This window comes from Canis lupus, chromosome 8 (genome assembly GCF_048164855.1).
Source record: "Canis lupus baileyi chromosome 8, mCanLup2.hap1, whole genome shotgun sequence".
Taxonomy (NCBI): Eukaryota; Metazoa; Chordata; class Mammalia; order Carnivora; family Canidae; genus Canis; species Canis lupus.
Genome location: NC_132845.1, coordinates 71,773,844 through 71,785,997, shown reverse-complemented (window position 1 = coordinate 71,785,997; position 12,154 = coordinate 71,773,844). Strand labels below are relative to the sequence as shown.

At 56.8% G+C, this 12,154-nt stretch overlaps 1 protein-coding gene across 5 annotated transcripts in view; it reads right to left on the bottom strand.

Moving 5' to 3' along the window:
• GTF2IRD1 (GTF2I repeat domain containing 1) overlaps positions 1–12,123 on the bottom strand; it is a 110,834-nt gene extending 98,711 nt beyond the window's left edge. For 4 of the 5 annotated variants that reach the window (XM_072837506.1, XM_072837507.1, XM_072837504.1 and 1 more), the window contains exon 1: positions 11,975–12,123. The gene's annotated coding sequence lies outside the window, so the exon portion shown is untranslated. Of the gene's footprint in view, positions 1–10,288; positions 10,445–11,974 lie in introns of those variants that run through there. The other variant, XM_072837505.1, reaches the window with a different exon arrangement.
• Positions 12,124–12,154: the final 31 nt, after the last annotated feature.

Sequence of the window (12,154 nt, the reverse complement as noted above, 5' to 3'; positions counted from 1 at the left end):
GTCACATGTATAAGGAGGACTGGCACCAACTAGAGCAATGGAAAGAGTAAACCCTGCACAGGGGTTAATCTGAGAGGGGGCCAGCTCCAGGTTCGGGATGGCTTTCTAAAGCCGAGAGGTGGGCAGCCCCGGTGGCTCAGCGGTTTAGCGCCGCCTTCAGCCCAGGGCATGATCCTAGAGTCCCGGGATCGAGTCCCGCGTCGGGCTCCCGGTGCATGGAGCCTGCTTCTCCCTCTTCCTGTGTCTCTGCCTCTCTCTGTCTCTCTCTCTCATTCTCTGTATCTCTCAGGAATAAATAAATAAAATCTTTAAATAAAAAAATAAAGCCGAGAGGTAACATACACACAGTGAAAGTCACGCTCTTTGGCTGCCAGTCCTGGGGGTCTGGAGTTTTTATAAACGCACGCTTGCTGGAGTAACTGCCACCATGATCAAGACACATGGCAGTCCCACCAACACCCTAAATTCCTGCAGGCCCAAGTCAACTCATCCCCACGCGACTCCGGATCGGCTCCATTCCTATGGTTTTGCATTTTCCAAGATGTTGTATGAACGCAACAGGACCTGGCTTTCTGGGTCTGCACCCTCCAGCCAGCCTAGCACGCCTACGGGTCACCATGCTGTCTGGATCAAGTGCTTGCTCCTTTTTGACGCTGACCAGTACCCCACAGTCTGCATGTATGGGGGTTTGCTTATCCATGCACCAGCAGCTGGACACGGACATTATTTCCAGTGTGGGGCAATTATGAATAAAACCACTGCAGGTAGCTCTTTTCTTCAGGTTCTTATGTAAACCTAAGTTTTCATTTTCCTTGGGCAAATACCGAGGAGCAGAACTGCCTGGTCATATGGTAAGCATGTGTTTTAACTTACAAAAAGCTGCCCCCAAATCCACAGAGACACCATTAGTGGTTGCTAGGGGGTGGGAGTGGGGGGAACAGGGAGGGACGGCTAATGGATATGGGGTTTCTTTTGGGGGTGATAAAAATTCTTCTGGAATGAGACAGTGGTGACAGTGGCCCAACCTTGTGACTATACTAAAAACCACTGGATAGAATACTGACATGGTGACTTTTACCTTTATGATGTGATTACAGGTCAGTGAAAATAATAAACCTTTTTCCAAAAATGGCCACACCACTGGACACTCCCACCAGCTGTGTCTGAGGTCCGGCCCAGGCCACTTTTAAAGGCAAGATGTTCCATAGTTGGGTACAGGGAAGGGAGGAGCAAAGGCCCTGAGGCAGGATGGAATGAACCTTAGGCTCACAGGCCTCCTGGGCTGAGCACAAAGGAGGTGACTGGATAGGGACAGGGTCAGGGAGGCATGCAGGTGACTGGTACCGCCCTCCGCAAACTGGAATCCCCTGGAGCCTCAGATGGGCAGTGGTAACTCTGGACCCCAGAAGAGCCAGGCACCCATGATCCAAGCCCCCGCCCTACCTGTTGAGGGGGTGGAGTGCTCCACATCCCTCTTCTTGCTCCTGGAGAAATGAAGATGTCCACACTGGTCTGGGCCACAAGGGGCAAAAAGGGGCGATGCCTGCCCACTAGCATGCTGCAGGCGCACCTCTAGCTTCCCAGTTAGGGGGCACCACAGGACCAAAGTCTGACATATGCGAAACTGAAGAAACCACTGAGGAGAACATATGTGAAGGCAAAGCTTTGAGAGTAGAAGCACTCTGCCCTCACTCCTTCTCTCCATCTGGGCCATGGGTGTGAGGGCTGGAGGGGATGTGGCCATTCCGTGACCATGAGGTATTAACATAAAGATAAAAATCCAACAAGCTAAATCAAAATCACGTGAAGTAGCACTTCACCCTTTCCAGGATGGCTGTAACCAAAAAGACAATCCCAAGTGCTGACAAGGATGTGGAAAAACTGGATCCACATACACTGCTGGTGGGAATGTAAAATGGCACAGCCACTTTGGAAAACAGCCAGGCAGTTCCTCAGTATGTTAAACATGGAACCTCTAAAATGACCTGGCAGTCCCACTCACAGGTGTTTAGCCGAGAGAAGAGACAACAGAGCTCACTCAAAAACTTGTATACAGGGCAGCCCGGATGGCTCAGCAGTTTAGCGCTGCCTTCGGCCCAGGGTGTGATCCTAGAGACCCAGGATCAAGTCTCAAGTCCCACGTCAAACTCCCTGCATGGAGCCTGCTTCTCCCTCTGCCTGTGTCTCTCCCTCTCTGTGTCTCTCATGAATAAATAAATTAATTAATTGAGAAAAAAAAAAACAAACTTGTATACAAGTGCTCACAGCAGTGCTATTCACAACAGCCAAAGAGGGGAATGACCCAAATGTCCCTCAGCCAATGAATGGATAAGAAAAGGTGGCCCAGGGACGCCTGGGTGGCTCAGCGGTTGAGCATCTGCTTTTGTCTCAGGGCATGATCCCGGGATCCGGGATCCAGTCCCACGTCGGCCTCCCTGCAGGGAGCCTGCTTCTCCCTCTGCCTGTGTCTCTTTCTCTCTCTCTCTCTCTGTGTCTCTCATGAATAAATAAATAAATAAAAACCTTAAAAAAAAGAAAAGAAAAGAAAGAAAAAAAGAAAAGAAAAAAAAGAAAAGAAAAGAAAAGAAAAGAAAAGAAAAGAAAAGAAAAGAAAAGAAAATGTGGCCCATCCACACAACGGAATATTATTTGGCCATAACAAGGAGCGGCACTCTTGACATCTGCCACACATGGATGACCTTGAAAATATGATGCTCAGCGAAAGAAGCCAGATGCCAAGGCCACATGTTACAGTATTCCACTGATTCGAAACATCCAGAATAGGCAAATCTGTAGGGACAGAACATGAATCAGTGGTTGCCAGGGATTGGGGGTGGGGAGAGCAGAAGGCTGACTACTTAATGGGTCAGGATTTCTTCTCCTGGTGATGAAATGCCCTGAAATTAGCGGTAAATATCACACAACTCTAAAAGCACACTTTAGGGTATGCTTCAAGGAAAAATAATTTTTAAAGCAACTTAAACAACCTAACAAGTTAGGGAGGAAAAGAAGCGAGCCCCTTACAGCATCGCCGAGCCCCCATCCCAGCCTCCGACTGCCTAGACACCGGCTTTTCCTTGGGAGGTAATAAATAACCCCCCTGCCAAAGCTGTTCACGTGAGATTTTCTATTACCTGGAGCCAAACGCACTCCTAACCACCAGACTCGTCCCCCTGTGCCACCTGCCGGGACTCAAGGGGGCTCTGCACACTCAGCAGTACCTGTCCCAGGCTGGTGGCTGGGATTCGCCTAAACCCCAGGTTATCCGACACAGTCACCACCAGCGGCCCCCAGAATGCCACACATGTGTGTGTGTGGGCACGCACACACACACACAAGTACACGCACACAAGCGTGTGTGTCTAAATAGCCCAGGGGATTAACTGTACTGACGCTCCACACTTGTGCTCTCTCCACATACACCAGCTGCCTTCACAGGGGGGAACCCCCCAAACTGGGTTGCACCCAGCCCAGGGAGACACAGTGTCCCCCCCCCCCCCGGACCACCACCCTCCCCCACCACCACCCTAGATGCCTCCAAGAGCCACAGCCAGGCCAGCAACCGAGGAGGATGGGGTGAGCCAATGAAAATCAGTATTGAAGAGTGGACCTTCCAAAGCTCCACCCGAGTGCCCTGACACCTAGCCACTTCTAACTCACTTAGCAAGTCTGTACTGGATATTCACTCTGTGCCAGGCAGGGTGCTGGGGGCAGGGAGGCGGAGGGACAAAGCTTCAAGGCCTGGACCCAACGGAGGGTGACAGACAAGCGCAAGGGCAGTTAGAACCCAGTACGTGAGGAGGCCTGTGCTGGGGGACGTTCAGGGGTTGTCGGAACACAGAGGAGAGGCACCTAACACCAGACTTGGAAGGGCGCACGGGGAAGGCTTCCAGAGAAAAGTGCCATCCAAGCTGAGACCTGCAAGCAAAAATCAGCCCAATGAAACCGACCAACAGGGAGCATTAAGTACGTTCCAGGCAGAAGCCACACCACACAGGGAGGCAAGACAGCAGCACAGTATGTTCTAGAAACCCAGGGAAGCTCATTGTGCTGGCACGGAAACAGGCAGGGGCTGAGCATGCCCAGTCTGGGAGGGAGGCAATCGGATGAAGGTCTTCACCTGGACCCAACACAATGGCCAGAGCTGGGCCCTGCCATCACTTCAACAGTAAGATGCTCCCGTGGCCACCTGTGCAATCACTGTGGTCTCTGGACCCACACACTTCTGCCCTTCCCCAACCCCCATCCCCATCCCCTCCCAACCCCTTGCCTGCATTTGGAATGCCCACCCCAGACTACTCTTGGGTTCAGACTCCACCCACCCTCCAGGGGCCAGTGAAAAGTCACCTCCTGCAGGCTGTCCTCAGGCACATCCCTCTGGGAATAGAGGGTTCTCCAAAAACCCACCACAGGGCCACTGCCCCTGGGTAGCCACAGCTCCAGGGGACTAACCAGTTCCCCCCACTCAGGGGTTTTCCCCAGCTGACAGAAACAGAAACTGAGGCATGCCCACTTGCTCTGTGGGCAGAGGATGTAAGAGCACAGCAGAGAAGGACGGCAACCAGTTCTTCTCTGGGGAGGACTGGGGTCGTCATGCGCCAAGGTGAGAAAATTGGATTGGCAACCAGCTTCCCCCAACCGGATGTGCTGATCCTCCCAAGAGCACTGCTACAGAGGGAGAAGCACCCTCATCTGTTCTGATGAGGCTCAGAGAGGCGAAGCCACTTGCCGGAGAGCACACAGCAGGTCAGTGGTTAGAACTGAGACTTGACTCCATGTCTGGCTGGCTTCAAAGGCCCTGCTGGTTCCATGGGGGGCGGGGGGGATCACTCCCTTGGATATGCATGCAGGGCAATGGACCAGAGGGAGAATGTGCTTAACCTAAGCTGGATGCCAGGATGCACAGAGGGGTACAGGGGCAACTGCCCCCCTTCCCAAAGGCCCTACCTCTCCCAACCTGGGCCTCTCTGCTGGAAGCCGGCACACCTGAAAAACCAGCTCCTGGATAAACATGAGAGAGACACTAGACTGGGCCCAGTCATAAGACCCCCCTGGAGCCCGCCAGGACCACCTTGGAGCTGGGTGGGTGGGTAGACAGAGATCCTGCCCACTTCCAGGGAGCCACCCAGGAGCCTGCCACAGGCTTCCCACCAAGTACAGCCCAAGGGTCGGGCCGAGGGGTGCAGGCTTTGAGACCGAGCCAGGGGAGTCAGGGGGGCAGGAGAAGGAGTGCTGGGGGGCAGCTGAGCTCATCAAGAAAAAAAAATGACCTGTTTACCAAAAACAAAGGTAAAACTCCTGAAATCTCTCAAGACACCCATGCAGGTCATGTTAACACCCCAGGAGCTCCTTTTCCTGCGGGGCGCACATGCCCTGGGAGGCCGTCAAGCCCCTGTTGGGCCCCCCTTCACTCAGACACCACCGTTCATGACGCCCACCTACAACTCTGCAAGGTACTGCTTTCTTCCTTCTCAGATGGTCAAACTGAGGCTCAGCCGGCTTGGCAGCTGTCCAAATCACACGAAGCAGGCAGGTGGCAGGGCTGGAATCAACCCACCTAGAAGCTTCTGCGCCCAACCGAAATCTCAGTGATGCCCACAGAAATGTTCAGAACAGCCACTGTCCACTGTCCTGGGGCGGGCCACAGGCAGAGGTAGATGGCAAACATTTGTATTTAGAACCCCACCAGGTAAATGTGGATGAAAGTGGCCCTACCCCGGCTCCAAGAGAGACACGGGAGGAGGTCTGCATGGCCCCACTCCTCCCCGTCGGAGGCCCACTGCCCTGTGTGACCACAGCTGAATCCCTCTCCGGCCTGCAAACCAGAGGCTCTGTTCTCCCATTTGCAGATGCCCCGATCCAAGCACAGAGATCAGAAGTCACTTGCTGGAGGGCACAGAGCCCCCTTCCATATGACCCTAAATCGTGTTCCTGACTGTAACACCAGCCTCATTGTCCCTCCCCACCCCACTACACCCCCAGAACAAGCCCTGCCCCTGCTTCTGGAAAACACAGACCTTCTACCTCAAGCTAAAAGGCTGCAGGAGCAGACCGGGGACGCACAGCCAGAGACCCCCAGATCCCGGGGAGCGGGGCACGTGGAGATGGGGGAGACAGCACAGGGCACAGACGGCTGCCCTCGCCCGCCCCCCAGCTGTCCTGGCCTCAGAGCATCACTGTCCCAGGAGCCCACCTGCACGGCGGAGGGTTGTGGGTGTGAGGGCAGCTGCGGGCAGGTGTAATTTCATCGCAGGCTCGCTGGCTCTGTGAGTCACCAGAACCAGAGGATGAAATTCTAGCTCTGCGGACAGAGGTGCGCACCTCTCTTGGCTCAGGGTCAGCTCTCTATGGGGGTGGGGATGGGGTACAGGCAGTGCCTTTGTAACAATGAGCAAAGGGTACCCCCTCCTCCGGGCTGGTCCCAAGCAGGGCTCTGTACACCCAGTGTCCCTGACCACCACCACCACCACCACCAGAAAGGGGGAGCCGTGTGGCACAGCCCTATGATGGAACAGTACTCAGCAACCAAAAGGTCTAAGACGCCAGACTCAGGCTGCATTCTGTGTGACTGCATTTATGTGACATTCTAGAAAATGCAGAAGTACAGAGACAGAAAACACACAGTAGTTAAAAGGAGAGCAAAGAAAAGAAAAAAGAAAACACACAGTGGTTGCCAAGGGCTGGGGGAGGGTAAGAGGTTGGCTGCAAGTGAGCTTAAAGGAACTTTAAGGGGTGATGGAATGTTCCGTGTCTTGAGAGGGGCTGGGCCATGTGAATGTGTACAGAGTCAAACCCCTCAGAAGGCACATTTACTAAAACTTGAGCATTTCACTGGATATACCTCATCCCTTGATAAAACAGGAGAGGGGCATCTGGGGGCTCAGTGGTTAAGTGTCTGCCTTCGGCTCAGGTCGTGATCCCAGGGTCCTGGGATCGAGTCCTGTATCGGGCTCCTCACTGAGAGCCTGCTTCTCCCTCTGCCTGTGTCTCTCATGAATAAATAAATAAAATCTAAAAAAAAAAAAAATAAAAATAAATAAATAAATAAATAAATAAATAAATAAATAAATAAAATCTTTAAAACAAAACAAAACAAAACAAAACAGGACAACCTATGGGGTGAGACCCTCCTACTTGCTGGCCTGGGGCCGGATGCCAGGACCTGAGACCCTGCAGACCTGGGGTATCTGTAAGTTTCTTACTGGCTGGTTAAGAGTGACAGACGGATGGACAGAGACTCCCCTCTATGGTGGTTCTACCAGAAGCCAGAAAATGTACCTGAAGACCACCCTCCCACTCCAATCGGCAAACAAGCCTGGCCCTGCCCAAGCCTCCAGGAGAGAAGCAGCCTGAGAGGGGCTCCTTCCAGCTCCAGGTTCAGGCCCTCCATCCCCAACTACGTAGCCTTGCTGGGCACCTGCAGGCTGCCCAGAAGCCCAAGCCCCCGAGCCAGGACCACTCACCTCTGGCATCCCACAGTCTCCACTCCAGACCCGCACTGGGGTGACCCACATATCCAGCTCTGGAAGCTCCCCCACCCCCCAAGCCACAGCAGCTGAGACTCTGGCAGGACATGGGGTATCTTCTCCACTTCACATGTGAGCATACAGCCTGGATTTGGGGGAGGAGGGACATGGTACCTGAGACCCTGCCCCTTGCTTCCTGGCTACAGTCAGTTCACATTCCAGGGGCCTCAGCACAGCACAGAGGCTGCCCTTCACACCTGTGACCCTGACCAGCGAAGACCCTCCCCTACCAGGGCCCCCAGGTAGGATCTCTAAGCCTTGATGGGGTGGGGGGAGGTATTAGAGAAAACAGCCTCCCAGTGCTCAGGCCTGGCTCTGCAAACCCTAACTCGGGTGTCTGATTTGGTGCACCCTACCACCACCCTTCCCCCTACCTCCCGCCACAGTGAACAGAAATCTCTGAAAACCAGGGGTTCCCAGACTGGGGGATCCCTGGGTCGCCCACACCACCCAAGCTAACAGGGGATCTGGACCCTGGGACCGCGGCCTGGAGAAAGCCCAGCCAAGGAAACAGGAATGAGACCTGCCTGCTGCTAACTGACCCAAACCGTTCCGGGAGCTTTAGGCTGAGCCCTGACCCCAACCCCAGACCCAACCACACCCTGAGCCTCTCCCCAGTCCCCAACAGTCCCACTGCCCAGAGGTCAGAGCTGTAGGGCTGCCAGATCAAACACAAGACCCCAGTTCAGCTTCAGATAAACAAGTAAGTCTTTAGTATACGTTACGTCTTCAATCCTGCATTATCCATGGCTTATCTGAAATCCAAATTTAACTGGGCATCCCTATTTTTATTAGCCAGATCTGGCAACCAGAAGCAGGTGGTCCTGAAGGAGGGAGACAGGTGGGCACACAAATAGCTCTGTGTTGGCCAAGCCCGGCTCCGGACCAAGAAGATGGGAGTCAGGAGCAAGACTTCTGCCCGGGACACCCCCACCAGGCATCCCAAGCCCGGGCAAGGACAAAGTACGGCCTCACTCAGCTCATTCAGCAAATCTAACTCCCCACAAAGCGAACAAGCGCTGAGCCCCTTGCACATCCTCGCCGGGGGCTCTGAGCCCCTTTGCTGTCATCAGCCATAACCCACAGCACTGAGTCTGAAATGATACAGTATCCACCCTGGTGAGCATGAGGATCACTGAGTCCCAGCCAGATCTGCCTGCAAATGAGGGACCTGGGAACCAAGCGAGGGACCTGGCTCCTCGTGGGCCCTGCCTGGACACCCCAACACCTACCCACAGAAATCTCCACTGTCACCCACCCACAGAAGGGGGAGCATCTCACTGCCTTATAACCATTTTTATCTCTTCCAGTTCTCCCACATAAAACGATCCTTCCACTACTCTGGCCCGGTTTATGAATTCCTGCTGGGAATTCCCTTGCAGGTGCCTCAAGGGTCTACATCTTCTGGGCCTCACACTTTTCTGGAAGGTTCCAAGCCCTTGGCCCAGAGTCCTGCTCTGTTCCTCTTTGTCTGTGAGTTAACTCCGCAGGTCTTGTTCCGAGGTGCCCCTTGAGGCCTCCATGGGCCCAGGGGGCTGGGCACACATTCCTGCTTGTCCCAGAGAACCCAGCCGTGAGGCATCACAAAGAGAGCACCCACAATGAGCCAAGAGTTGGAGGGCTGAGAGAAGCGGGGCAAAGGACATCCTGGGAGCAAAGCCCCAGGCTCAGGTTTGAGGGGAAGACACAAGCTCGGGGCACCAAGGAGGATAAGGGGGCAGGGGAAGATCCTGGATTCTCGCCACCATGGGGAAGGGAGTGCTTCCTCAGAGAAGGGGATTCAGGAACAGGAGAAGCTCCTTAGCAATGTGGGCCCAGGGCCTGAAGCTAGACTTCATTCATTCATTCCCTCAGGTAGTCGTTCCTCAAGTATTTGGGGACCAGCCCCAGGGCACCAGGGAATCCAAAGCAAGCCTCGGACCCTGCCCTGTTCCTAGAGCAACTGGGAGGCAGATGTGGAACTTCTGAGTGAGATCAACACTGGGACAGAGGAAGGACAGGACGTCACGGGGGACACAGAGGTAGCCCCTGGGCCGGCCCTGGGATGGGATGCCAGCCCGAGGACACAGCAGGCAGTTAAGTCTTCACAGAGAGGCGACGAGAGCAGCAAATCCCACCGCGCATACCCCCACTCTGGCCAGGTCAGGACATCAGAGGAGGTCTCCCACTCCTACAGGGGAAGGATGGGAAGAACCTTCCAGTGAAGAACAGCATGTGCGAAGGCCATTCAAGAAAACTTCGGGATTCCACGAGCCAGTTGATGGATAGAGGAGAGCCAGAGCGGATGAACCAGAATCCAGAATGGGGACGGACCAGGAGAAGCGATCTGTGCCTCAGGATATAAACGCCCCAAGGCGTCGCCCGTCGCATCGCCCCGAGATCCTCACCTGGGTTTCTGACAACCCAGCTGCCACCAAAACGCGCAGGCCCTGGCTGCTGGAGACAGGCTGCTAGAACAGCTGCCTCCAAGACCCCTATCATTATGCCCGCCTTTCCGACCATTTCCAAGCACCGAACGCTAACAACCGCCACTGTGTCGGAAGGCTCTGGGAGACTAGCCTTCAAGAACAGATAGAAAGTATTTGTGATTAACACATTGCACGTAAATGACCCTTCCTCCAGCACCAAGAGAACAGTCAGTCCTCTTAAGTTGGTTACGCTTGTCCCTACAAGGCCATCTCCGAGACCCAGTTTGGCAACCTTCGGCCCCAGGTCTTCCACATTTTAAATGTGCAGGCAACCAGTGGCCACAGAGTTCCCACCTTTGCTTGGTTCCTCTGCTGGGACCCTCTGAGTCAGAGCCTCAACTTTCTAGGTCACTCTCAGAGCAGGCTATGGCACGGGGTGTGGTCTTAAGCCTCTCACATCCCAAAAGCAGGTCGGGGATTCCGACATCCTGTCACCTTGGAGCCGGGTCTGTCCCTTGGTCCAGCAGTTCCTGTTCAGAAGAGGTCAGAGTCTACCTCGAAGCCTCCTGTGCTCCCACTCGCAATGGGTGGCTCGTGATGGGTACCTGACCACCCCCTCTTTGCCACCTCGGCGCCCAGATCTTCCCTGCCGGCAGCCACCAGCCGCCACCAGCTTCCCAGCCACTACTACCTCCTGCTCCGAATAAATAATCAATGCCCGTGCCCTTTCCCTTTGGGAATGACGCTGCTGAAATAAATGGCTGCTTGGAAAGGCACCTCCCAAGCCCCGAGGACCACAGCAGTGCCGAGGAGCAAGCAGTCCCAGCTGCGGGGCAACCAAATCCCGCCAAAGGAGGTCAGAGCAGCTTCTGGCAGCCCCTTCCTTCCAGTGTGACCAAATGCCCACTCCTCTAGCTGTCCACACCTGCCCCACACCCCAGCTACTGGGGCCGGGGGAGGGGTGGGGGGGATTCCCAGGGCAGTCCCACGCCCCCCATCACCAGTCCCATACTCCATCCAAGGCGGGTGCTTCCCCTAAGGGGCCTGGTGCGGGGACCCCTGCAAGCCAGGTCCCTCACTTTGGCTGCGATGGGAACGGAAGAGGCTCCCACCCCAGGTCTGGTCTTTTGAGGCTGGGTCATATGGCCAGATGTGCAGGGCTCCTCCAGCACCGCCAGGAGGGCAGAACTCTCAGCTGCAAGGCCCCCCTCTGCCCTGGGCCCAGGCCAGGGCATCGTCCGGCATCGTCCCTGTCCCTGGCCGCAGGCCGTGGCTGGAGCCCAGGAGAGGCACCAAGCCCATCATTTCCAAGGACTCGGGATGTGGGGGGGGGTGGACGCGGAGCACCCTGTGGCGCTCCACAGGCCTCCCTGCCCAGGTGCAGGAACTCAGAGACCACCACGCGCGGGGCACCCCCAACTTGCTCCTCTGGAAGCTCGGTGGCCACCGCCGCCCTCCGAGGCCGGACTCTCCCGGCTCTCCCCGGAGCTTCAGCCGCCACGGCTCGGACCGGCCCCCTCCCGGGGGACCCGCGGGAGCCGCTGCGCCCGGGCAGTGCCGGCTGTGCGGGGCCTCGGCCTGCGCGCGGGGGGCCCGGCCGGGAGACGGCCCAGCCCGGGAGGCGGGGGGCGGGGACCCGCGGCCTTCCCAGCCCGCTCCAGCCCCCTCCGCTCCCACACCGGCGGCCGCCGCGGGCAGCACGACTGACCTCATTCGCCAACCGCAGCAGCCTGCGGGCGCCCGCCGCCCGCCCGGGGCCCCCCAGCTCCGGCCGGGCCGGGGGGGCAGCGCCCGCCTCCCACCGCCTCCCACCGCCTCCCACCGCCTCCCACCCCCTCCCGGCAGGTGGGGGGCGGCCGGCCCGAATCGGAGTCGCAGTCACGTGCCTCCCCGGCACCCGAACGCCGGACCCGGATCCTGGCACACCTGGAGGGGGAGGGGAGGCAGGGGAGGGGAGGGGGAGGGGCGGGGGCCGCGGCGGGGGGCGGCGGGCCGGGGAGCAGGGCCTCGGCGCCCGCCCCCCGCAAAAGTTTCTCCTACCTTGGAGGATCCCCAAGCGCTCCTGCCAGCGGCGCCCCGGCCCCGGCCCGCGGCCAGGACTCAGCCTCCTGCCGCTGCCTCCTTAATTAATCCGGGAGAATGGGGGAAGGCGCGGCGGAGGGAGGCGCGGCGGCGCGGCGGGGGGCGGGGGCGCGGGGCGCGGGGCGCGGGGCGCGGGGC